Here is a 27711-nt window from a genome sequence, read left to right as displayed (position 1 = left end):
AGCAGGGATGCCTCCACCAGGCCCCATGTGTGCCTCAGTGGCGGCCTCCTCCTCCTCTGTGGAAACCAACAACCTGGATGGCTCCTCACCGTCTTCCGCCGTAGCAGGCCCCTGTGGGGAATCACCCACCCCTTCCGCTGCAGCCGTGGGGGCATCCCCGCTGCCTTGCTCCACAGCGCCGTCTCCGGCCTCTTCTTCACTAGCCGCTGCGTAGAGGGAGACATAGAACACAAGCATCAGGGTACTGTTCAATGGTCCCTTAGACAGGAAGCAATAGCAGATGAGTACTACTGTCAAAGTACACTTCCATCATGTCCCTCCACAACACATGGGTCAGTCCAGGCAAAACACACACAGTAACAGGCATGGTGCATGCCATGGACATTTCCATACATGTCCAATGGACTCTTGAAACATACAATGATATGGAACTCACATGCATCATGGGTCATGCCTATCACATGCACACACTTCACCTCAGTCACATCCATCTGGCCTCATACACCCCAAACACAGCGGATACAAGGATAACTAGGCTGCATCAGTGAATCTGTGCATTGTCACACACATGTGTCATGCATCCATGGCATTCACAAGTCACAGACACGCAGGTCAGGCACACAGACATGGCTACCATATATGTACCTGGCATCAGCACCCATCCCTCACCCCCACCCATGTCCAGGAACAGAGACTGGCATGCTCGCATGTGTAAAATCTGCATAGGGCTCCCCATGTCGCATTTAAACACATGCAACAACCATGTGGTTCACACATCACTGGTCGCACATGTATTACCATGATGTCCCTGCACACATACATGCATACATGGCCAATGTCACACATACAGGCAAGTATCAGACAACCAGCACACCGCAACATACCCTGTCTCACACAGCAATGCTTGGCCACTTACCGCTCAACTCCAGATGGGTCTCCCTCTCAAGGATCTGGGCATGGAGCACTGGGCGTACGCGTTCCAGGACCCTCATCTGGATGGAACTCATGCAGCCCCGGCCCCCCTTCACGAGGCGCCGGGCCTTCACGAGGGTCCTGGACCTCAAGTCCTCCCAGCGCTTCTTGATCTTCTGGACGTCGCGGGTTGCCACCCCCTCCGCGTTGATGGCAACCACACAGTCGGCCCAGATCCTCTCCCGTCCTTCCTTGCTTGGCGGGACGATCCAAAGAGGGCATCATACTGCCCCAGGACATGCTCCACCAGGACACCAACTTTGGTGGCAGTGAAGCTGGTGCCCCTCTGCCCCTCTGGCCTGGGGTTGCCACTGGTGCCAGATGTGGAAGTGCCCGACATGGCAACCCCAGAGGCAGAAGTGGGTGGGCAACTGGGTCCTGGGGCTGGGCTGTGGAGCGATGTTATCCCAGTTGGGAGTCTTCTGTTCCAGCAGGGGTGGACACAGCAACTGGACCCGTGCAGATGGCTGATGTACAGGCACCAAATGGCAGGGCACGGTGGCAGCAGGCAGGCAGGCAGCAGCAGCAGATGGCACGTGGGAGGCTGCTCGGGGCACTGGGGGGCAGTAATTCGGCCTTCTGGGCAGGAGCATGGTCTTCCGTGTGTATTCGCGTGGCCAGCTTGATACGGAGTGATTTGGCACGTGAAAATCCTGCACGTCAGCGTGAAATTCGAGGAAAGGCCCTTAGCGCGTAAGCGCGTCGGCACGCATACGTGATTCTATTGGACCAAAGGCCCTCAGCGCGTAAGCGCGTCTGTGACGTGACCCGCACGGGTGTTTCCCGCATAGCACGTGATGACGGAGCACACATGGAAAGACTGCACGTCAGAGTGTCATCGCGTGTAATTGGACAAAAGTGCGCGTACACGCGATTGGCCTATGTACGTGTATTTCAGGGGTGCGCGGGAAGTTTCACACGCGAGTACATCAGCGCACGTGTATTCCGGGGTGCGCGGGAATTTCCACAAGCTATTGGCCTGGGTACTGGATTTCAGGGGTGCGCGGGAAGTTTCACACGCTCGCCTACAACACGCGCAAAGAAACACGTACGCCAGTAGGAAGCAGGCATACGTCGACCCGCGACGCATAAATTTGCGCGCAAAAAAATAACAAGCTCAGACGCCTGGATGAATATACCGTTCCTAGAAGCAGTGGCCGTGGGCTACCAAAGGAGGAGGAGGAGGATAGTCAGGGCCAGAATATTCACACCCAGAACCAGCCTTTTCGGGATGCCTGATGACCAGGTGTATGGGAGGTACAGGTTTCCACCACACATAATACTGGACCTGGTGAGTGAGTGGGAGGATGACCTCACATCACCCACCCTGTGCTCCCAAGCCTCAGCCCCCTGGAGAAGGTCCTCAATGTACTGCACTTCTTAGCCACTGGATCATTTCAGCGGACAAGTGCCATAGTGGGTGGGGTGTCACAGGCCACGCAGTCACGCTGCCTACACCAGGTCTTGAACATCATCACTGCACGCCCATCAGTCCGCAGGCACATATACCTGCCCAGAACACCTGCAGAAAGGCATGCTGCCGCCCTGGATTTTTACGGTGTGGCACGATTCCCCAAAGTGCTAGGTGCCATCGACTGCACCCATGTGGTTCTACGTCCCCCCAGGGCATCTGAGCACATCTATAGGAACCGCAACCACTGGCATTCCATCAACATGCAGGTAGTATGTAATGCCAAGGGAATCATCACCTCAGTATATGCCAACTATCCCGGGTCCACCCACGACAGCTTCATTTACCGAATGTCCACCCTATGCCGGGACATAGAAGCTGGGCGGCATGGCGATACATGGCTGCTTGGTGAGTATGAATGCCACTGCACATGCATGCATGTCAGATACTGAGCAGGGTCACAACCCCACCAATGATACCAATCACCACCTCCACAGGGGACAGTGCCTACCCTCTCAGCCCCCACATGATGACGCCAATTCGGAACCCCACCATGCCACCCGAGGTAAGATATAACACAGCCCACATTGCAACCCGGGGCATAGTGGAGCGCACATTCGGAGTGCTTAAGTCACGCTTTCGCTCCCTTGACCGTTCTGGCGGGCAGCTGTTATACGCTCCCCCAGTAGTGTGCAGGATCATAGTGGCAGCATGTGTCCTGCACAACGTTGCAACACGCCGGGGCCTGGCCGTGAACATGGTGGTGCCCCCACATCCCCAACCACATGCACGCCCGCTGCGCATGGGAGGGGAAAGGGCACGGGGGAGGCAACCCGTACACAGCTAGTGGCTAATTACTTCACATAGAAATCACACCCCTGTGGAGTGCACACTGCCCTGGCACATACCATCTGACAATCAATGATGACTCAACCTGACACTGATCCTGAATGTCTGGAGAATCAACCGTCAAAACCATATCAGCCTGAGATTGTTCACCTGGAAGTGTTACAATGTGTGCATCCCTACCTACACAGACACCACCAATGCAGTTTCGTGAAAAAACACATTCATGCAGCTAGAATGAATACCCACTTGCAAAATGCAACATGAGGACAGTGCCATGTCACCCAACCCATCCCCAGCACCGCCACATGACACACCGTGCCATGTCATGCTATGTGCAGGTAAACAAAGTAATCCCCACAACATGACACAAGTGTCACAATGTACAGTGTCCCTAATTGAAACTCGCGACACCTGAAATGCTCACAGTAATGCAGGACCAACAACACACTTGAGCAGGTATTTAGCAATAACACTTATCAGCTACTGACCCTCAAAACTACCATTAACATTACATTACGAATGTAAGGAATTAGTAGTCTCACCACCTGGAAATGCCTGCACTCCCACCACTTCCAACTGTACAGTGTTGCCGCCATGTAGAGTTGTAGGTGCACTGCTGCCAACATGGACCCCATCTCCAAAGTAGAGGGCCTTGTGTAGACATGAGGAAAGGACCTGCAAATTAGGAGGTAGACACGGATGATGAGTTACACATCAATGCAACATGCAGTGCACAACACAACAGCAATATGCACTAGGAATGTATACACAGTATTGACTAGACTACCCACACATGTAGTGGGAGTCCAATGTCACCATGTACGTCAATGTCACTTGGGCACACCCTTTGCAAGCCCATGGAAACGGGAAGCAGGAGGGGTGTGTGTGACAAAAACCCAAGCATCTGAACCAAATACATGACAAGCCTGCATGTGCCCAGCCACAATGCAGTGTATGCCCACGGGAGCCACAGAAGGCAACACATTGTCCCAAAAAAAAAAAAAGAAATTAAAAAAAATAAATGAATTAAAAAAAAAATCAAAAATGGCCATTAATGGGCCCGGGGGTGTTGGGGAGGCCACCCAGGAGGTCCGAGGACAGGGTGCACACCAAAACCCACCTGTGTGGATCTTGCGAAAAAAAACACCTCCATGGGCTCATGGCCCACACGGCTACCCTATTGTGGGAGTATCACTGCTGTCGCTATTATCACCCTGTGCAGCTGGATCCGGAGGTGGTTGCACTATGGGAGGCAGCCCACGCAAGGCCCTAGTCTGTTCCTCCATGGCTGCAAGCATGCGGGTGTGGTAGGTCTCGTTCTGGAGGATGAGTGTGCGGAGGTCCCCATGCAACAACTCACGGGATGCCCGGACCTCCGCCCTAGTTGCCTGCATCTCAGCTGAGAGCGTACGGGTGAGATGCTCCAGCTGCTGTTCTGTCCTTTGGTTTGTTGAAGCCTCAAGCTCAACAAGAGTCGTCCTGAGGTGAAGGAGTTCTAGCCTCAGGGCTTCCCTGTGGCCCTGGGACTCTATGGAGATGGCTTCCTGCAGAGTCGCCAGTGCCGCCCACCTGTCCCTGTTGGACGCCAACATGTCGTCCCTGTGTGACTGGCAGATGGAGTCGTTGCCTGCTGTAGTCGCTCCATCAGCCTTTCGGGGGGGACAATGGAAGTGGCCACCCTATCCATGGCCTGAGCCATTATCTCTGATGATGCTGCCTGTTGGGTTGCCATACCGTAAATGGATTGCTCCCATGCGGTATTGCCAGGCGGCGTACGGCCACCACGTCGGCGGGCACCACACCTGTCTGAGGCAAGGCGAACTGCGCCTTGCTGTGCCGGCACTGCCTGAGGCTGCAGGACTGCATTCCCCCTCTGATCTGCTGGCCCAGGAACAGGATCAGATGTTGCGGAGTGTGACCCTGCATCCGTAACCACCAAAGGCGTAGCTGCCAACACTGACATCCCCATTGAGGGTTCTGACCCTGGTGCAGGTGGGTGGGACAGAACAGAATCCCTCCCAGGAACACTCACCTGCGACGGCACGTAGGTCTCATCATCCGAATCAACACCTGAGTAAAGCTCGGGGGAGGTGCAGCCAGAGACACCCCTTGAGAGCACGACCTGCAGCAGTTGTGGGTTCTCACCCACCACCACACCACATCCCTCACTGGTGGTCGGTCGGCCCTCGGACCCCTCCTGGGTCTGCACCATCTCCACAACCCCAGCAGTATGAGGTGCGTCTTCCCCTGCAAAGACATAAAAGCAAACAAATGGAAACAGGCATTAGCACCATGGCACACAGTGAGGGCTGAGAAGCAACAGAACCAGTACTTGATTGACACATGTCCCACATGACTAAAACCCTCCCATGCATGCACCCTCACTGCGTATGAAGTGCAGGCAAATGGCACACACTGATGACACCAAGATGGAAGATGAATACATTTTCTGCATGCTGCCTGGCAGTGGCATCACACATTGGCCTGTGATTGCCAGGTTAAATACACATGCCATCACACAGATGGCATGTACCATTGCTATTGAGTGAAGATGGAGAGGAGGGCAGCACATATTCATTCAGTCCAGTTCCCTCATGTAATAGCTTTTCTAATTCAAACATGTCTGATTTTTCACCTGGAGCTGCCAGTCCAAAATGGTCCGATTGCACAGGGACATGTCTAAACAAATGATATCCAGGTAACAAAGTCACTCCACTTTACCATAGCCATGTCAGACATGTGACTAGAGGACTGAGAAATGCCTAGTAAAAGTGGTGGAATGCAAACAATCTGCCTAAATGAACAGAGAAAAATAAGCAACAATGTTGTGGCAAGGTGACACTTCAAGGGCAACTGGCGTGCTGTTGGGCTAGATGTCTACTGTTGGCAGAAGGGATACTGCTATGGCCAAATGCTGCTGTGCAGAATGTATTGCATGAAGCACATGGGTGACCCAAACGACTCAGGCGCACACACCCTCACCTGGCACACAAACAGAAGCCCTCACACACACGCATGCATGTGCACTCACCGGACAATGCCTCATAATCAGGCAGATCTCCCACGCCTTGGATCTGTTCCTCCGTGACGTAGGTCCCAGCGACTGACTCATGTGGAGTGAGTTCCATGTCTTCTACTGGAGACCCACCTCCAGTCACTCGAGTTGCGGCATGACTTGAGGCCAGCTTATTCTTTGCCCTGCGCTTTAGGTCATTCCAGCGCTTATAGCAATCATTGGCTGTGCGCCTCACGATTCCAAGGGCACTTACGATGTCCGCAATGGTCTGCCAATGTGCCTGGCGTTGTTCAGGTGTGGTCTTGGATCCTGCAACAATGACCATCTCGTTATCATGTGCGGACACATACTCGACAAGTGCATTTAGTTCGGCATCCGTGAAGCTGGGCTTCCTCGACGGGCCGGACTGTGTAGCCGTGTCTGGGGCATCAGCCTGTGCCGGACGAGCACTCTTCCTCTTCCGCTTGGAAGGTGGTGGTGATCCTGAGTGTCCTACGCCGCTCTGGACACTAGGGGCAGGAGCCCTGGTAGACTCTGTATCAGGAGTGTGGGATTGCACACTCAGCATGGGAGTTGGTGCAGGCATTGGCTCAAGTGTAATGGTGTCAGGGGGAATGTCAGCAGGATGGACTAGGACCGACACTGTCCTGGCTGGGTGTGTGAGAGCTGGGGTGGATGGAGCCGCAGCTGCCCCTGCAGCCTCTCCACCCGGCCTACTTGGGGCAGCAGATGACCTTGCTGCCCCTGATCCCCGTGGCCTGATGACATCAACGTGCACCAGCGCACGTGTCATAGGCCTGCTGACCTGGAAGTCAGCCATGGAGTCAGCCAGGTCTGGTGCCACAATGTGCTGGTCCAACAAGGGCTGAGCATGGGTGGTGTCAGCCACATCAGCCTCAACTAGGGGGGGTGGATTATGGGTGCCCTTGACTGGTCCTCCACACATGGGGGGACAGGGTCACCCTGCAAGTAACGACCACGTCCCCTACCGGATCCACCACGGCCACCACTTGTGGCTCGTCCACCTTTGCCACCCTTACGGATTCCTCGCCTCCCAACCATGGCACTGATGTTAATGTGCGTATGGGAGTGGCTGTAAACTATTGTCCTGGGCAATTGGGGGTCAAAGGGGTTGGGTACCAGTTGGTAATTGTACCCTAGTGCTCTAGCAAGGCTGAATGTGACCCTTCGTGAAAGATGACGGGTCACGCAACGCACAGGAAGCCCAAAAAAGGGAGGTGACATGCACGCAACCCCTCCTAGACCACGTGTGCGGAAAAAAAAACCTGCACTACGCTGTGGCACCCAGTAACACAAGAATGAACGTATGCGTGTCACACGCAGCCTAGAATGACCTCTGAAGGGGTAGGCTACACACGGGGCAAGGACAGATGTTAGATACGTGCGTGACTCACCGTCTGCCAGGAAAAAGAGCGTGAAAAAGAAGCGCGTTTGGTTGGCAACACCCCCGCCAAAAGAAGAATTGTAACAGGCCCAGGAAAACCAGAAAAAGAGAAAAAAGAGAAAAAGCTGTCAGAGGTAACAGGGAGTACGAACTTGAAACGCTGTGAAGTAAATCGCGTGTGAAACGACAAGAAGTACAGATTTCACCCACTCGCTCTCCACGAAAAGCACGTACAAGGAAATGGTGTTCTACACGTACCTTTTATGCAGGCCCACACGTCCAGCGTCACTTCCGCGTGTACGCGCTAGGGCCATTTCCACCAATTACACGCTTTGTCACTTCCGCGTGTACGCGCTATTTCCACCAATTACACGCTTTGTCACTTCCGCGTGTAGGGCCATTTCCACCAATTACACGCTTTGTCACTTACGCGTGTAGGGCCATTTCCACCAATTACACGCTTTGTCACTTACGCCTGTACGCGCCAAGGCCATTTCCACCAATTACACGCTTTGACACTCGGACGTGTCTTTCATTTTTTTAACACGCAACATTTCAAACGTGTGCCATATTCAACGTGCTCGTGACTTCATAGACCTGCATACGCTGGTGGCCTTTGGGCCAATGATTGTACAGACGTGTGCTGAAACGCTTACGCGCTAAGGGCCTTTCCTCGAATTACACGCAGACGTGCTGGATTTTCACGTGCAAAATCAATCTGTATCAAGATGGCCACGCGTTGACACACGGAAGACCACGCTCCTGCCCAGAAGGCCGAATTACTGCCCCCCAGAGCCCTGAGCACGCTCCCACCTGCCATCTGCTGCTGCCTGACTGCTTGCTGCCCACGTGCCCTGCCATTTGCTGCCTGCACATCAGCCAGGGGTGCTGTTGCTGTGACCACCCCTGCTGGAACCGAAGACTCCCGACTGCTTTTCCATCGCCCCACAGCCCAGCCCCAGGACCCAGTTGCCCACCCACTCCTGCCTCTGGGGTTGCCATGTCGGGCACTGCAACATCTGGCACCAGTGGCAACCCCCGGCCAAGGAGGCAGAGGGGCACCAGCTTCACTGCCACCGAAGTTGGTGTCCTGGTGGAGCATGTCCTGTGGCAATATGATGCCCTCTTCAGAAGGTTGCGCGCCGACAAGGAAGGATGGACTCGGATCTGGATGGACATCGTGACTGCCATCAACACGGAGGAGGTGGCAGTCCGCGACTACGAACGTGTCAGGAAGCGCTGGGAGGACTTCAGGTCCAGGACCCTCAACAAGGCCCGGCGCCTCCTGAAGGCAGCGGATGCTAAGGGGCGCCGGGGCCACTTGTCGGAAGATCAGATGAGGGTCCTGGAACGCATATCCCCAGCGCTCCACGTCTAGGTCCTTGAGTGGCAGACCCGTCTGGAGTCGAGCGGTAAGTGTACATGCATACTGATTGTAAGCTGTGCGTGTGGTGTGCCAGGAGTGTGCAGGTTCAACATGTATTTTTATGTGGGCAAGTAGGGGGGGTGTACAGGGCCGTGAGGGTGACACATGCGAGGGGTCTCATGTGTGACACATGGATGGTGCTTGTGTGTGTGGGCTTGCATGGCACAGGATGTGGAGGAATGATTGTCAGGTGTGACATGGATGTCGATCGGAACACTGCGACAGTTGGCGGAGGTGTACACATGCATGCATGTTTGGTGGTGTGTGTGCATGTGTAGTGTACTCCCTATGTTGCATGTGATGTGTGGATGACCTTTGGCTGCTCATGCTGTTGTAGGTGAATGGATGGTGCTGGCTGTTGCAATATGCCTGTGGTATGGCTCATGTGTGCAAGTTGAAATGACATGTGTGTTGGGGATTGTGATGCCATGTCTGAGGTTTACCAATGCCACTCATGTATGACTGTCATGTGTGTATGAGTCCATTGAACAGTGCCCTGATGCCTGTGTTTTCTTTCTCCCTGTCTGCAGTGTCAACTGATGAAGAGGGCGAAGAAGGTGTTGTGGAGCACAGCGGCAGGGGTCGCACCACCAGCCGGAGACGCAAGCCCGGATCCCCTCCCAGGTTCTGATCTCGTCGGGGAGTGAGGAGTCCGGTGCCGTGTCCCAGGCCGCAGCTGCCGAGGGGAGGTCCAAGAGGTGGAGGTTGGAGTTGGACTCCTCCGCAGCAGAAGGGGCAGCTGGGACCCCACAGGGCCCAATGGAGGAAGATGGCACGGAGTCATCCAGGTTGGTGGGGGGTTTGGAGGAGGAGGAGGCCGTGCAAGCGACAGAGGCGGGGTCTGGAGGTGGGGATTCCACTGGTGCTAGTGGTGCAGTGCAGGATCTGGGACAGGAGGCAGCACAGGCCGCCGCGGAGGTGCCTGTGTGCAATCCTGTCCCTGCTCCTGTCACTGCATCATCTTGCACCAGCGGGGATGCCTACCTCCAGACCCGTTCTCAGGGAGAGGATTGGCTTACAACACCTGGCCTTCCTCTCCCTGCGGATGTGGCTATCCTGCACCAGGTTGAGCCTGTCCAGGGTGGGGTGGCGTTGCGTCAACGGGCCATGCGAGCTGACCTGCAGTCTTTTCATGATGAGTCTGCACGTCTTCTTGCATGGCTCGTTGACTGCGTTGACCCACTGGGACAGCTCACCAGGGCTGGATTCCTCCGTTTCCTGGACCTTGTTCCGACCCCCTCCTCCACGGAACCCCCTAAACCCCAGTCGTCCTCCATGCCATCTTCCCACCCATGTGTCACCTGGGTGCCCTGTGGAGCTGCCTCCGACCGTGCGGCCAGGCTGGTGGACAACAGATCCCTGCCACAGTCGGGAGTCGGACGTCCAGCAGGGGTGGCCACATCAACGACTGCAGCCCAGCTGGAGGAGGATGTGCAGGCACCATCGGACAGGGCACATGGACAGCAGCAGCTGCAGCAGCAGGAGGCTGTAGGTGGGAGCCACGATAGCTCGGGGCCTTCAACATCGGAGGGGCAGGCATCCGCCGGAGGGCAGGAGGACCCTGGACGGGAAGTGTCTTCCGTGTGGCAGCGGTTGGGCCACGCCATAGATGCGGAGCGGCGGCGGGCGGAAGAGGCGCGGCTCACGATGGTCAGGGTGGAGAACTCCATGCGGAGGGCCCTGAGGCGGGCCGAGTGCCTCCAGGCAATCCGCAGGGAGTTGGAGGTGAACATGTCGGCGTCCCTGCGGACCCTCTGGGCCATGGAACAGGACCGCCTCCGGGACATAGACGAGGAGTTTGATGATGCCCTGGCCCGGAACACCACTAAGTGAGCCGCTGGACTGGCCTGCCGCCATTGTATATAGCTATTTAGTGATAGGTTTCCTTTATAGTTTATTTTTATTTGGAGTCGACTGACACTGCTCCACCTTTTGTATATAGTTCCATTTTACATAGTACTTTGGGCTTTGGATTTGGATATTTAGTTTACTATGAATATTTTTTCCCATGGAGCAATGTTTTTCATTTTCTTTTTTCCCTTCATTTCCTTTTTATGGACTTGAACTTTGGAAGAAATTTTTTAGGATTATCATTCATTGATTTTAATTTGAAAAGGGACAGCCAGCTTAATTTTTTTTTTTTTTTACTTGTGTATTTTGTTTAATTTTGATTGCCATTACTGTTGTTATTAATACATTATTTGGATTTTTTAATTCTTCAATGTGTGGTTTCATCTCATTGTTTTCATGCATGTCATGATATGGGTTTTCAGGTTCACTTGCAACCATTGTGTGTGTGTGAGACACATGTGTTGATTTACACTGTTTCCATTGGAGTAGTATCATGGGTGATGTACTACTTGGTTGTGTCTTTGGGCTGTGGTGGCTGGCCATGAGGCCCATGCTTGAGGATTGTCAGGGCCTGTGGGCAGGGGGACATGAGTGGGGGCCTGGTGGAGGGTGCCCATGGTGGCTGGGGGGTGGGGGTGGGTGGGAGACATGGGTGGGAGCCTGGTGGAGGGTGCCCCACACTGCTGGGGGGGTGGGGGTGGTGGTAGACATGGGTGGGCGCCTGGTGGGGGCTGCCCCTGCACTGCTGGGGGGTGGGGGTGGGTGGGAGACATGAGTGGGGGCCTGGTGGGGGCTGCCCATGGTGGCTGGGGGGTGGGGGGTGTGGTAGACATGGGTGGGAGCCTGGTGGGGGCTGCCCATGGTGGCTGGGGGGTGGGGGTGGTGGGAGACATGGGTGGTGGCCTGGTGGAGGCTGCCCCTGCACTTCTGGGGGGGTGGGGGTGGTGGGAGACATGAGTGGGGGCCTGGTGGAGGCTGCCCATGGTGGCAGCGGGGTGGGGGTGGTGATTGACATGGGTGGGGGCCTGGTGGGGGATGCCCATGTGGCTGGGGGGTGGGGGTGGTGGGAGACATGGGTGGGGGCCTGGTGGAGGGTGCCCCACACTGCTGGGGGGTGGGGGTGGTGGGAGACATGAGTGGGGGCCTGGTGGGGGATGCCCATGGTGGCTGGGGGGTGGGGGGTGGGAGACATGAGTGGGGGCCTGGTGGAGGCTGCCCCAGCACTGCTGGGGGCCGTCTCCTCTTGCCTCCTGGTCCACACCAGGCATATGCAGCCCAGGAGGACTTATCTTCTGGGGTGGTGGGAGACATGAGTGGGGGCCTGGTGGATGCTGCCCATGGTGGCTGGGGGGTGGGGGGGTGGTAGACATGGGTGGGAGCCTGTTGGGGGCTGCCCATGGTGGCTGGGGTTGGGGTGGTGGGAGACATGAGTGGGGGCCTGGTGGAGGCTGCCCATGGTGGCTGGGGGGTGGGAGGGGTGGTAGACATGGGTGGGAGCCTGGTGGGGGCTGCCCATGGTGGCTGGGGGGTGGGAGTGGTGGGAGACATGGGTGGTGGCCTGGTGGAGGCTGCCCCTGCACTGCTGGGGGGGTGGGGGTGGTGGGAGACATGAGTGGGGGCCTGGTGGAGGCTGCCCATGGTGGCTGGGGGTGGGGGGTGGTAGACATGGGTGGGAGCCTGTTGGGGGCTGCCCATGGTGGCTGGGGGTTGGGGTGGTGGGAGACATGAGTGGGGGCCTGGTGGAGGCTGCCCATGGTGGCTGGGGGGTGGGGGGGTGGTAGACATGGGTGGGAGCCTGGTGGGTGCTGCCCATGGTGGCTGGGGGGAGGGGGTGGTGGGAGACATGGGTGGGGGCCTGGTGGGGGCTGCCCATGGTGGCTGGGGGGTGGGGGTGGTGGGAGACATGGGTGGGGGCCTGGTGGAGGGTGCCCCACGCTGCTGGGGGGGTGGGGGTGGTGAGAGACATGAGTGGGGGCCTGGTGGGGGATGCCCATGGTGGCTGGGCTGACATGAGTGGGGGCCTGGTGGAGGCTGCCCCTGCACTGCTGGGGGGGTGGGGGTGGGTGGGAGACATGGGTGGTGGCCTGGTGGAGGCTGCCCCTGCACTGCTGGGGGGGTGGGGGTGGTGGGAGACATGAGTGGGGCCCTGGTGGAGGCTGCCCATGGTGGCTGGAGGGTGGGGGGGTGGTAGACATGGGTGGGAGCCTGGTGGGGGCTGCCCATGGTGGCTGGGGGGTGGGGGTGGTTGGAGAAATGAGTGGGGGCCTGGTGGAGGCTGCCCCTGCACTGCTGGGGGGGTGGGGGTGGTGGGAGACATGAGTGGGGGCCTGGTGGAGGCTGCCCATGGTGACTGTGGGGTGGTGGGGTGCTAGACATGGGTGGGAGCCTGGTGGGGGCTGCCCATGGTGGCTGGGGGGTGGGGGTGGTGGGAGACATGGGTGGTGGCCTGGTGGAGGCTGCCCCTGCACTGCTGGGGGATGGGGGTGGTGGGAGACATGGGTGGGGGCCTGGTGGAGGGTGCCCCACACTGCTGGGGGGGTGGGGGGGTGGGAGACATGAGTGGGGGCCTGGTGGGGGATGCCCATGGTGGCTGGGGGGTGGGGGGGTGGGAGACATGAGTGGGGGCCTTGTGGAGGCTCCCCTGCACTGCTGGGGGGGGGTGGGGTGGTGGGAGACATGAGTGGGGGCCTGGTGGGGGCTGCCCATGGTGGCTGGAGGGTGGGGGGTGGTAGACATGGGTGGGAGCCTGGTGGGGGCTGCCCATGGTGGCTGGGGGGTGGGGGTGGTGGGAGACATGGGTGGTGGCCTGGTGGAGGCTGCCCCTGCACTGCTGGGGGGTGGGGGTGGTGGGAGACATGAGTGGGGGCCTGGTGGAGGCTGCCCATGGTGGCTGGGGGTGAGGGGGGTGGTAGACATGGGTGGGAGCCTGGTGGGGGGTGCCCATGGTGGCTGGGGGGTGGGGGTGGTGGGAGACATGGGTGGGGGCCTGGTGGAGGCTGCCCATGGTGGCTGGGGGGTGGGGGGGTGGTAGACATGGGTGGGAGCCTGGTGGGGGCTGCCCATGGTGGCTGGGGGGTGGGGGTGGTGGGAGACATGGGTGGGTGCCTGGTGGGGGCTGCCCATGGTGGCTGGGGGGTGGGGGTGGTGGGAGACATGGGTGAGGGCCTGGTGGAGGGTGCCACACACTACTGTGGGGGTGAGGGTGGTGGGAGACATGAGTGGGGGCCTGGTGGGGGATGCCCATGGTGGCTGGGGGGTGGGGGGGTGAGAGACATGAGTGGGGGCCTGGTGGAGGCTGCCCCTGCACTGCTGGGGGGGTGGGGGTGGGGGTGGGTGGGAGACATGGGTGGTGGCCTGGTGGAGGGTGCCCCACACTGCTGGGGGGGTGGGGGTGGTGGGAGACATGAGTGGGGTCCTGGTGGGGGCTGCCCATGGTGGCTGGGGGGTGGGGGTGGTGGGAGACATGGGTGGGAGCCTGGTGGGGGATGCCCATGGTGGCTGGGGGGTGGGGGTGGTGGGAGACATGGGTGGGGGCCTGGTGGGGGCTGCCCATGGTGGCTGGGGGTGGGGACGGTGGGAGACATGAGTGGGGGCCTGGTGGAGGCTGCCCCTGCACTGCTGGGGAGGAGGGGGTGGGTGGGAGACATGAGTGGGGGCCTGGTGTGAGCTGCCCATGGTGGCTGGGGGGGTGGGGGTGGTGTGAGACATGGTTGGGGGCCTGGTGGAGGCTGCCCATGGTGGCTCGGGGGTGGGGGGGTAGACATGGGTGGGAGCCTGGTGGGGGCTGCCCATGGTGGCTGGGGGGTGGGGGTGGTGGGAGACATGGGTGGTGGCCTGGTGGAGGGTGCCCCACACTGCTGGGGGGGTGGGGGTGGTGGGAGACATGAGTGGGGGCCTGGTGGGGGCTGCCCATGGTGGCTGGGGGGTGGGGGTGGTGGGAGACATGGGTGGGGGCCTGGTGGAGGGTGCCGCACACTGCTGGGAGGGTGGGGGTGGGAGACATGAGCAGGTGTGCAGGGTAGTCCCCTGTTTTGTGGGCTGCCTGCAGGGGCCGTGGAGGGTGTACAGGGTACACCTGTGAGGACCCACCCAGCCTAATCGCGTGTGATTATTCCCGCGCACCCCTGTAATACACGTACCCAGCCAAATTGCGTGTGATAATTCCCACGCACCCCTGTAATACACGTACCCAGCCAAATCGCGTGTGATTATTCCTGCGCATCTCTGTAATGCACGTACCCTGGCTAATCGCGTGTAAAACTTCACGCGTACCCCTGTCATACACGTACCCAGCCAAATCGCGTGTGAAAATTCCTGCCTACCCCTGTCATACACGTACCCTGGCTAATCGCATGTAAAACTTCCCGCCTACCCCTGATATGAACGTTACCCGCTTTGCGTTCCTTGTTTGGCAGCCCTATCAACTGGTCCAGGGTTAGCGCAGCCCTTTGCGATGATTTAGCGATTTTGATGGCTTTTCCTTGCGCAAGGGCGTTCTTGGGGGCGTTACTGGCGCTGCTGCAGGGTCGCTGCGATACTCTGCGCCAAGGCTGGTTTGGGAGCCTAAAATCCATGAATACGCTGTGTGCGGAAATCGGTTTTGGCGCACGCGCCTGGAGCAGACAATTGCACGTAGACACTCTGCGCCAGCCGCTTGCGACACTTTTCTGCGAAATTCTATGAATTACCCTGTTTGTAGTTACTGCACTACAAAACTTGACAACAACCAAACTCCTTCACGTGCTATCACAAATAATTTGGAATTATATCCACTACCAAAACCCCTTCAACAGCTTCATTTATATGAGAGCATCATAATTCAAACAGTGCACCCATTTCAAGCAATAATACACCTTCAACCAAAAACTGCAAAATTACCTCCCTCTGAATTAGTGAAAGGTATCTGTGGAAAAGTAGTGTATTTACCATTAGATCTAAAAGAAAATGTGCACACTCTAGGAGTGCAACGTCCAATGCAACAATCTTTAATTATCTTGATAAATGGAGTACCTACAAAAGACAAAAAAAATTGGCAACAGCTGGTAGATTTACATAAAGTTAGAGAACCCTTGCAATATCTTAAAGAGAATAACAAATATTACAAAGAAATTAATATTGAAGAAAACTTGAAGGATACAACTGAAATAATTCACGAGACACAAGAAGCTGTTCAATTTGAGCTCCTAGATCCTGCTACAATATCAAACACTTTAGACCATTATACAATTCATCCATTTCACTCTAATTACACCATAGAAGATGCACTGGAAACATATCAAATGCGTCAAACAAAAGGATCACCAATCAGCATATGGGAAAAAAGTATAGAAGCACATGCTTTTCCTCTACTCTTTCCTACTAGCAAAGGAGGAAGGTACGATGATAGACCTATTCAAATATCAGCATCAGAATACCGCTCATTACGGATGTATTCTGAAGATCCCAGAATTAGACAAAATGTGGAATACATATTCCACCTACAAATATGCGTGGTACTAAAGAGTACTGGTTTTGACGTCACAGAGATGTACTTTGTATGATCAGAAACCTTGGCCCACCCACTTGGTTTGTTACATTAAGTTGTGCAAAATATGCATGGGAAGATTTACATGATTTCCTACGCATATCAAACAAAAAAAAAACAAACATAGATATACTAACACCTGGAGAACTTTGTTCTCTGGATCCTGTTAATGTTTCAAGATATTTTCACCATTGCTTCATTGCTATCCTACATTTTATTTGTAATAAAACTGTTCCTCCCCTTGGAGAAGTGCAACACTTCTTTTCGAGAAAAGAATACCAAGCCAGAGGAGCACCACATATCCACATGCTTTTATGGATTAAAGATGCTCCTAAATTTGGTCAAGAAAGTGATGCCACTGTTTTACAGTTTATAGAAAAATATGTCACTTGTGAAATTCCATCGGAATCCAAAAATAGTGATCTTCATGGACAAATTTTACAATTTCAAAGACACAAATGTGGCTAATATTGTCGTCGCAAATACAAAAACAAAGGGAAATACTAAACCAAATGCCGATTTGGTTTCCCTAGACCAGTTACAAATACAGGTCAAGTGAACAACCTCATGTCTTCAGTTAGACATAGGGCCCCATCACGAGTCTGGCGGTAACCCTTAAATGTGGTGGTAGCGTTATTACCGCTGCATTTTAGGGTCCGCCAGATCATGGCTTTGGCGGATTTCCCCCCAGCTCTGAGCTGGGGGGAAATCCATGGCAAAATTGCCAATTTTCGGCGCGATTACCGCCGGCGAAGAATCCGCCGGTGGTAATAGTGCGAATTTTGACCCATTGGGCCCAATAGGGAATGAGGAATTCCCGAATGGGCCCAATGGGGAATGGGCAATAACCCTTCCGCCAAACCCGTGATCCAGCGCTAATAGCGCCGGGGGGTTTGGCGGTAGGGCTATTAGCGCCGGCGCTAATAGCGCCGGCGTTACCGCCCAACTCATGATGAGGCCCATAGTGTTAAAGTAAGTCACCTAAAAATACATATTACATAAAAAGAAAAGAAGAAGAAAAATATATCAATGATTACAATGCAATCATTGCCCACTTATGGAATGCAAACATAGATGTGAAGTACATTGCAGACAATTCTACTGCAGTTGCACGATATGTCACAGCATACTTAACCAAAGCAGAAAAGACAGAGCTGCAAGACCTCTGGAGTGACCTGTCATCAGATAAAACAGTGTCTAAAAAACTATACAGCTTGGGCATAAAAATGTTGTCCCATAGAGAATGTGGATCCTATGAAGCAGCTTATCGTTTAACTGGTACTGCACTGTATGGTAAATCTGAAAATATAGTATGGCTAAGTCTTGGACAGCTAAATCTAGAATAAAAGTTCTAAAATCATACGAAGATATAGAAACAATAGCCAAACATGATCCCAACAGCCAAGACATTTTAAAAAACAATTTATTGGACACATACTACCCAAACATGATTACAATTTGGAAACCATGTGTCTATACCACATAGCCCAAAACTACACATACAAAAATAATATAAAACCTGATGAAAAAAACGGTAAATACAGAGTGACAAAATGTGAAGGCAGCTTAGTAAAACTCACCAAACCAAATTTAATTAATCATATCAAATTGTCATTAAAGACTCCTCAACATAAAGAAGTATATTACATGTCCCTGCTACAACTCTTTAAACTATGGAGAAAAGAAGAACAAATACTAGATAACTATGACTCAGATGAAGACGCTTTCAAAGCAAATGAAAGCTTTATAACTGATGTAAACTTTACACAGTACAAAACAATGTTGCACAATGAACAGCAACATGAAGAAGAACTCCAGGCCCAACTAGATAAGGACACTCCTGACAGTAGTCAACCTTCTGTAACAGGAAGCCAAGAACCACTGGGAGAGCCACTAATAACAAATGAGGCAGAATTAGCTATAATAGAAGTAGAAAACACCATGTGACAGTATGAAGATAAATAAGACTTAACTATACTACAATCAACACTAAACAATGAGCAACGCAGCATTTTACAGGAAGTAACAAAAGAAATTGCACATGGTGTACAACATGAAAACAAAGAATGCACCTGCCAAAATTACAAACCTATACTATTGTACGTCAGTGGTGAAGCTGGTTCTGGCAAAACATTCCTAATCAAAATCATCAGTAAGTTCCTTCAACAATTGACAAACAACAAACTGTCAGCTGCTGTCACTGCCCCCACAGGTTTAGCTGCCTAGAACATAGTGGTGTCATTTTACACTGATTACTACTCCTGCCAGTAGAACACCAAAACAAATTAGACTATTACAAACTTCCTACAGAAGATGCAATGGAACTGCACAGAGTATTGAAGCAAATGAAAATGCTTCTAATAGATGAAGTGAGCATGGTGTCCAACCTAATGTTGGCTTTGATTCACCTCAGATTACAAGAAGTACTCAAAACAAACTATGAAGAGCTCTTTGCAGGAAAACACATTATTGTTTTCTGAGATCTTCTTCAATTGACACCAATAAAAGGTGAGCCTATTTTTAAAACATTAGGACACAAACTCTGCCATAAAACTGTTGGCAGCATTGGAAATGTTAACCTTTGGCAACATTTCCAATACAGAGAATTAACAGAAAGCATGCGGCAATCTGTAGATCTCACTTATGCCAACACCTTAAAAAGTATCAGAGTTGGTATACTTTCTAAAGAAGCAGAAGCAATATTGAAAACCCGGCACATTCATGCACTTTATGGTGATAATGCATGTGCTACAGATGTTATGGAACAATTAGCCCACAAAAATGTCAATTGTATGGCCTTAATGCCAACTCTTTCAAGCTGTTTCAAATTCAATGAAATAATGTTAAGTAAAGAAATGCAACCAATAATGGAAATTAGCGCCACAGACAAACTAGATGTACATGGTATGACACTACCCATGTGTGACCAAGCCACAACAAGACTAAATAGTTTAGGAAAATCAATCTCAAACACAGCAGGATTGGAAAAGATATTAAAATTATCCTTAAATTGCAGAGTAATGCTTAAACGTAACATTGACGTGGACCAAGGTCTAGTTAATGGAGCACTGGGTACTGTTGTTGGCTTTCAAACATACCCACGTGACAAGAAAATTCAGTTTGTCAATATTCTCGTTGACAAACTTTCAGAAGTAAAAAGGATAGGATGCTCAACAGCTCGATTCCTTCTCTTCAAAGACTTGTATGTACGCAGAGAACAATTTTCTCTAACTCTTGCATACGCAGTCACCATTCATAAATCACAAGGTCTTACCCTAGACAAAGCAATGATAGACATTGGTAACACAGCCTTTAAAGAAGGCATGAGCTACGTAGCACTATCACGCTTACGTACACTTGATGGTCTATTTCTAATCATCTTTGATGCAAGTAAAGTAAACGCTGATATTCCTTGCATTTTAGAATACAATCGACTTTGCTCACTATACACCCCCATCTAAACACATATTCTGTACCAAAAAAAGTAACATGTTGTAAAAGAAAACTAAATCAAACAGAATTGCAACAGGATGTCACTGCAAATCCTCCAAAGAGAGTAAAATAAACTAAAACTTCATCAAGTACCACAAACATAAAAGAACTCATTAGGGAAAGTAAACCAGGTACTGCATCAAAGAAGGAAGACAAACTAAAAAAAATCAATCAGATACAGAACTACCTGGTCCATTTAAACTCTCAAATATAGTTGGAGTAAGTTGCTACGCAAATGTAGCAATGAATATTCTATTTCAATTGCCACCAATTGTTGACAACATTTACCTACACAGTACAGACCAATTGTGTTTGCAAATGTTAGTACTTCACAGAAATGCAACAAACAATCCTGATAACACGTATAGTGTTTATGGAATAAGACAACAATTGGACTACTGTGCTGGAATAGTTAAATTCACTATATACTCACAGGAAGATCCACAAGAATTTCTAATGTACTTACTACAAGTACTGGAAAATAAAAACATACCTATAAATGAAATCTACCAGATTTCATACATGTGGAAACATACATGCACTCTCTGCAACAATGTGACACAAGAAGAAATCCCCAATGAACGCTTCATATATATATCTATACCTAATTGTGAATCCATTCCATTTCAGCAACTTGTATAAAATGCAAACCATGGTACCTACCTGCAATTCGGATAATCGCTCCACGTTAGTAATACAAACACATAGTAAATACGTAATACTAATGCTTCTACGTTACAATGCAGATGGTACCAAAAAGAACTGCAAGCTGACTGGATTCACACATGGACAAATATCACTTGGTAAGAAAACCTTCACAACAATAGGTATAATCTACCACGCAGGAGCCACAACCAATTCAGGGCACTACACTGCATATATAAAAATGAAATGTGGATGGTTTGAATGTAATGATATTACCATTACTCTAAAGCAAAGATTACCAGCAAATCTTACAAATGCTTATTTAATATTCTTAAAAGCAAAATTTGATAACTAAACTTTACTTAAACCTTAAGTAAACTTATAATAAAAAAATATAAACTGTTAGAATATTCCAAAATCTATCTAACTGCCCAAAGATTCTACAACAACTAATCAGATAAATTAATACCACTAAATAAGAGCAAAAAATAGACAGTTAGAATATGCCAATTGGTATCTAACTGTCCCAAAATTTAACAATATCCAAAAAGATAAATCAATACCACTAAAATATATTAAAAAGAATATACAGTTAGACTATGCCTACTGGTATCTAACTGCTCCAAAATTTTACAATATCCAAACAAATAAATAATATGTTACTGCTCCAAAAAACTGCAACAAGCCAATGTATAAAGCATTAGCCAGAAACAACAAGTGAACACTGAAAACAAACAACTAAACTGTAGCCTAACAGAAAAAGGGTTTTTTTTTAATCCAACATGGATTTTTTTTTCTCCCACAGACCCAATGATTTTAGCAACAAACACAGAAACTGAGCAAATTGCACAGTACTCTGGTTTATAATCTACTAAATATGGGGTCCAAAAAAAAGAATTTTGATTATACAATGTAATAAGTAATTACAAAATACTAATACTAACATGCTATTTTCTTTTATCACATACATGAACAAGAAATACATGTACTCCAGTTACTAAACCAAACAGTAAGTATATTATAATAAGTACAACCATCGCAGCATATCACACCCATAGTGGCTTATAACTTTGTTCCTTATAAATGTGTTTTTGACTCAAAGTTATAAGCAACTATGGGTGTGATATGCTGCAGTGGTTGTGGCCAGGGCATAGAGTGTTGGGTGCACAACCACCACAGCATATTACACCCATAGAGTCAAACATTTCAACTATGGCCGCGGACATTATGAGTGTTCTTAGAACACTTTCAACTTGCCAGCGAACAATACGGACAGCGTCCTCAGAACACCCCCATTTTTTTATTTGCAAACATTTCAGGACACCACGAGTGTTCTTAGAACACATTCAACTTGCCAGAGAACAATACGGACAGCGTCTTCAGGACACCCCCTCCGAACATTTCAGGACACCGCAAGTGAGCTAAAGACTCTGGGTACGTCGCTCGTAACCAGGAGTAATGTCTAGCAGAGGGACTCCCAGGACCCCCCTTGTTGATATTTATATATATTCAGTGAAATAATTTTGTTAAAGGGACGTTATGGTTAAGTTGCGCTACTAAAAACCTATGAAATTCAGTGAAAAAACTTTGTTAAAGGGACGTTATGGTTCAAAGTAAAACCGAAAACCCCCTGAAATTCGGCAGTTATGGTAACATAAGCAACCATAACTCGCGCCACCGTGCACTGCTAACACTAACACCCAGCACATCAAAGATGACATCACCAACGTGACATCACAAACGTCCCTTAAACAAACTTTTTTTATTAGCACGCAAACAATATACAACGATGTAGTGTAAACAGCAAGTTCTCACAGATGGCTTCCATTTTTTTCTCGCGGCCCGGAGAGGCCCACGCCTCCCAGTATAAGGTTCTATTTTTTGTTTACCTTGACCGACAGAGATTGTGCTGAAAGACTTCTTTTGAAGAAGTGTAGCAAAAACTTAAGACACGATAAAGATGAAATTTCTGAAACGAAACCACTTTTGTATATTATATCACTTTGAGAAACATCGTTGGCACACGCAGAGTCGTATTTTGGGACTGCACTACACTTGGACAATGGAAAATGCAATTATAATGTAAGTAACCCTTTAGATTATTTTATACCAGAATATAGTAACAATAGCGTGGCATTAAAGCCCGGTCAAGTTGTACTTCTTCGTTCAATGTGACATATTGTTTTCTACAGCGCACTATCACCACCGAATTGATCCCCTGTCTTTTAGAGGGCTCTGAAAAAGGCAGACGACACAGGGTGGGTTAATAGAAATAATTTAACCGGTCTGTAGCCGGTCAAGCGCTCTACTCGCTGTGCCACTTCACTGTAGCCGGTCAAGTGGCGCAGCGAGTAGAGCGCTAGCTTTGACATCCGTGCACAGCTTGCTAACGCAGGTTTGAATCCTGGCACGGCCAAACTCAGCCTTTCGTCCTTCCGTGGTCGATAAATGAGCACCACACACCGTGGGTAATAATAAGCAGCGCTGCAATACCTGATGGTTCTTAGCGCTATATAAATGCGAAAATATTTATATTTTCTCCTTTGCACTATCTTCGGTAGCAAATAGTTTCACGCCCTAATAAATAAAATGATAATAAAGATTGGCTGGTGAGACTAATTTATGTTTTTTAAAACAGGTATTTTGCCCCATTTTGCCAATGTCACGATTTTCAGACTCCAGCGGATGGATTTTTCAACTGCCAGGTGCAGCTCCATGTAAGCAACTTCATGACCCTCACCATTTTATGGGACAATCGCCAAGGACCAATATGCCCTTACGCAGTACTAGCGGCTAGAAGCAATATACCAACCATTATGGTGGTCCAATGCCTCGTTGTTGGACCAACCTTACGATTATCAGTGCGACCATTTACTGCTTTTATCATAAACCAACAGCCTATCTACCGCAAAGGAACAGCGTGTGGCTCAAAATAAACTTTTGCGGATCGACAACAAAGACAAATGCAAATCGCTGAATATTCTTTAAACATTTGATGTCAAATAAATGTACTTTGTAAAATTTACAATCTTGCTGGTTGCTTTTAAATCACAGTTTCATATTCCGAATTGAGGCGTGCTGTGTTGTGACATAATGTGTGTTGTCTTCTGGGTTCTGTGTAAAGTCGCGTAGGTTAGGAGACGACTGGGCGCGTTTGATGACGCACCCTGTAACGTCACGGAGAGAGGCGGGGAATATGAATGCTTTCATAATGTCAGGCTTAGGGGCGGGAGATATGATTTAGTGTCGCAAAAGCAAGTCAGCCAGGTCAATAGCACCAGTCATAGGATTATCACATAATGTCGGCGCACACCGGCCTGATTTATCGTTTCTTTAGTGGACAAAAAGTCGGGTGAGGCCCATAGGAAATTGTACTATCAGCAGACAAAAGGAGGGTTCGTAGAACACTTTCAACCTGACAATGAACAATACAAACAACTTTCTCAGAGCACCCCCATTTTGTGTAATTGCAACCATTTCGGGACACCGCGAGTGTTCTTAGAACACATTCAATTTAACAGATTACAATACGGTCAACGTCCTCAGGACACCTCCAGTTTGTGTATTTATGAACATTTAAATACACCGCAAGTGTTTTTAGCTCAATTTTCCTTCCCTGCGAACAGAAAGGACACATACTCCGTCCTCTGAACACCCCACCATTTAGTTTATTTACAAAATGTCAGAACAGCCATGTTCTCTGCGGACAAATCGAACACAACAAAAGCGTATGGCACATAAAAAAACAAAACATTGAACCTATCTCATACTCCCTTACCCTCCCCAAACACTCTTACACACCAACACACTCCACTAAATACAATTTTTAATCCAAGTTTCACTGCGCTGTACGCGGTCGACGGCGAATACAAGATGGCGGGCGCCACAGAAAATCTGACACGCTCCACGCCCCACGCCGTCCAATCAGCAAACACGTCACATGTCCGCGGACATGACGCAAGCCCATGGGCCAATCGGGGTGCTGTCCGCGGAGCGAACAGGGAAGTCCGTCCGCGAAGCGAACACAGATATCACTAATTTTTTTACCTTACATTTTGGTCATTTTTTAAAAAACTACTGGACGGATTTACACCAAATTTGCAAAAGCACGCTTTCGGAACCAAGCTGCCGCTCCTGTCGCAAATTTGGTGTAAATCCGTCCAGCGATTCGGGCTGTAGCCGTGCACAAAGTTTTTTCCCATTATGTCTATAGGAAAAAACAAAAGTTTTGGGGCCCCCCCTATAACTTTGCCCCCCCTGGACCAAACCTCTCCAAACTTTGCAAAAAATTCAGAGCGGGCCATATGCTTTTTTTGCAAAGTTTGGTGAGGATTCGTCCAGAGGGAGCGAAGTTATAAGCCACCCAAAAAGTGTTCTTCCTATGGAAACACCAACTTAACCATAACTACATGGACGCTACCGCGTCCATGTAATATATATATATATATATATATATATATATATATATATATATATATATATATATATATATATATATATATATATATATATATATATATATATATATATATATATATATATATACATACACACACACAAATATGCACACATAAACAATTAATTTAAAGCTTAACATATTACGGGTTTAATTTCAGATTGCATTTTTTAATTTCTACCTGTGACACAGCTCGGGTAAAGGGATACACACAAATAAAAAAATATATAAACAGATGTTTTACAATGTACGATCAGCCTCTTTAAACTCATTGAATAAAGGGACTGACTAAATGCCTTAAGCAAACAGCAATATTAATGATAAACTCTTCAGTAAAAAAGCACAAGAAAATGAAAGACACAAGCATGAATAGAGGGTAGAAATAGCTCTCAGGACTCTATCACATTCTGCCCTGGGCTACATTTGTTTCTGAAGGGAAGGAGAAAATAAAGTTATTAACCCTGGCTGACAGCACTGACCTGAATCTCTCCCTGCCAATGGAGTAAGGTGTTCCTGCCTTACTGAAAATAAAAATTAACTCAATGAGAAATACTCTATCAAGATAGGAGTGAATTTATCATTGCGAAATGAGGGACATTAGTGCAGTGTCCAAGGAAACCTGTAATGTATTATCTCTCTCTCTAAGGGTTTAAATGGCCTAGTGTTAATAATATGCATGTTCATTCATCTTGCCATTAATGGCAGGCCCTATCTATTGGAGCTCACCGAATTACTTTTTCAAAGATACGCTGGAGTGGAGGGAGCTGTCCTTATCCAGCTAAAGAGATATGCGCCTCAAAGAATATTCGTTAGAATGGAGAGAAACACTGCAGGGCATAAGCATGTCACAGTGAAATAGTTCTTTAATCGGTGCAATGGCGATTATTAACGTATACAGAATGGCTTGTGGCTTAATGAAAAACTTCACTTCAGGGCATAAACACAAAGCATACCACTACCAAGACTCGGACTTGAACAGTGTCTAAAGCAAAATTAAATCCCGTAGCCAAACAAACATGAGACATGTGCTTGCTACTATGCTGCATTTCTTTTGGCTTTCCAGATCGTCTTGAATAATAAATGCTTTCCCAAAGCAGAAACCTTGATTATATGAAAATATTGGGCCCATTTCTCAAAATAAATTGGGACTCTCTGACAGAGATACCCAGTGTAAAAACATGGGCAGGTCACCTTATTCAAACACCTAACATGTGTACTAAGGTATGGTGGACATGTGGCGCGAACTATGACAGCCAAGCACCATGACTAGTTATTCATTCATGGGCTCCAAGCACCCAGACGCAAGGGGTGTGGAGGCCATCAAGCTACAGCCCTATATAGGCAGCACACGTTTTCAAGGCAGGCCTTAAGGGGTGGAAAATTGAGAGAATGCAGGTTTAATGTATTTGTGACAGCAGTGGTGTTTGCGCTGCTCCAGCCTCGAGCTGGACAGGCGTACAGAAGGGTCAGGCATGATTCTGGCCATTATGCATGCTCCTAATCCTGCTCCAAACAGGGGCAGAGGAATGCCAGGGCATTCTCACATGTTGGCGCCCATTCCATTTGTGAATAAAGGAAAACATGTCATGACACACCATACCGACATTTCTGCTATTGGGCACTGTGGGGGAAAAAGCCATTCGACTGTTCTTATCTGTAAAACACTAATTAAGAATCATTAGAAAGACTGATTACTAATGGCCACAATCACACCTATGTTCTACTTTCCCCTTATGAGTGCACACATGTGTGTGCACAACAAATACAAGCTTGGTAAATCGGGCTAATTGGGATTTACGAATTATGGTATTCCATTTGTCATTTAGCTTTGATCTATACAATGCAATTTTTTTTTTAAATAATCTGCATTTTGAAACAATGGCAGATCCCACAGTGTCACATTCGAATTGACAGGCATGTACATCATCATACTACACTGCGTTTAACAGATACAGTGGTACAAAGACTTTTAGTTGCAGGCCCTCCTCCCTTACAACCTGACCCGATGAGAGCACTCCATCAACCAAACCTCTGGCCATCATGATCTAGTTTTACCGTCTTTGCTAAATACATCCGGAATGGGCCCCAGATATCCTTGGGCCTATCGGTTGGAGTCATCATAGTGATATAAGTCTCTTTCCTCTTCTTAACGTATGCTAGCTCTATTAACCAATTCGAGCAAGTTGGGAGAAACTTAGATTTCCAATGTCCTAGAATACATTTTTTTGCTATTAAGAAGGCCACATTAAAACATCGTCGGACTACTATAGAAACCTTCCCAAAATCACTAAGGAGATGTCTGAGTGGAGACATTATTGGTGGGATCTCAGTGACATCTGATATCACTGCAGCCACCTGGTGCCAAAAGTGGGCAATAGAGGGGCAATCCCAGAACATATGGATAAAATGTGCAGATGAAGTCCTGCATTTCAGGCAGGTATCACTACAACTAGCAGGAGAACTTAGAAATCTTAGCTGGCGTGTAGTGTAAACAGTTTATAATCTTACACTGTTTTAGCCTGTGTCTGACATTCATTGATACCTCCTTAGTTAACTGACAGCACCTCCACCATTGCAAATCAGACACCTCGAGTCCCAACTCATGTCCCCACTCCGAGTGCATATCAATTTTAGACACATGATTCGTCTGCATAAAGTTGTAAA

The 27711-nt window shown here is 49.7% G+C and overlaps 1 protein-coding gene across 3 annotated transcripts in view; it reads right to left on the bottom strand.

The window, feature by feature from the left end:
- The window catches only part of SYT1 (synaptotagmin 1), a 1490427-nt gene that overhangs the window by 1205590 nt on the left and 257126 nt on the right, over positions 1 to 27711 (bottom strand). The window lies entirely within an intron of this gene.

This window comes from Ambystoma mexicanum, chromosome 12 (genome assembly GCF_040938575.1).
Source record: "Ambystoma mexicanum isolate Mex_15411 chromosome 12, UKY_AmexF1_1, whole genome shotgun sequence".
In the NCBI taxonomy this organism is placed as follows: Eukaryota; Metazoa; Chordata; class Amphibia; order Caudata; family Ambystomatidae; genus Ambystoma; species Ambystoma mexicanum.
This window is presented reverse-complemented; position numbering and strand designations above follow the sequence as displayed.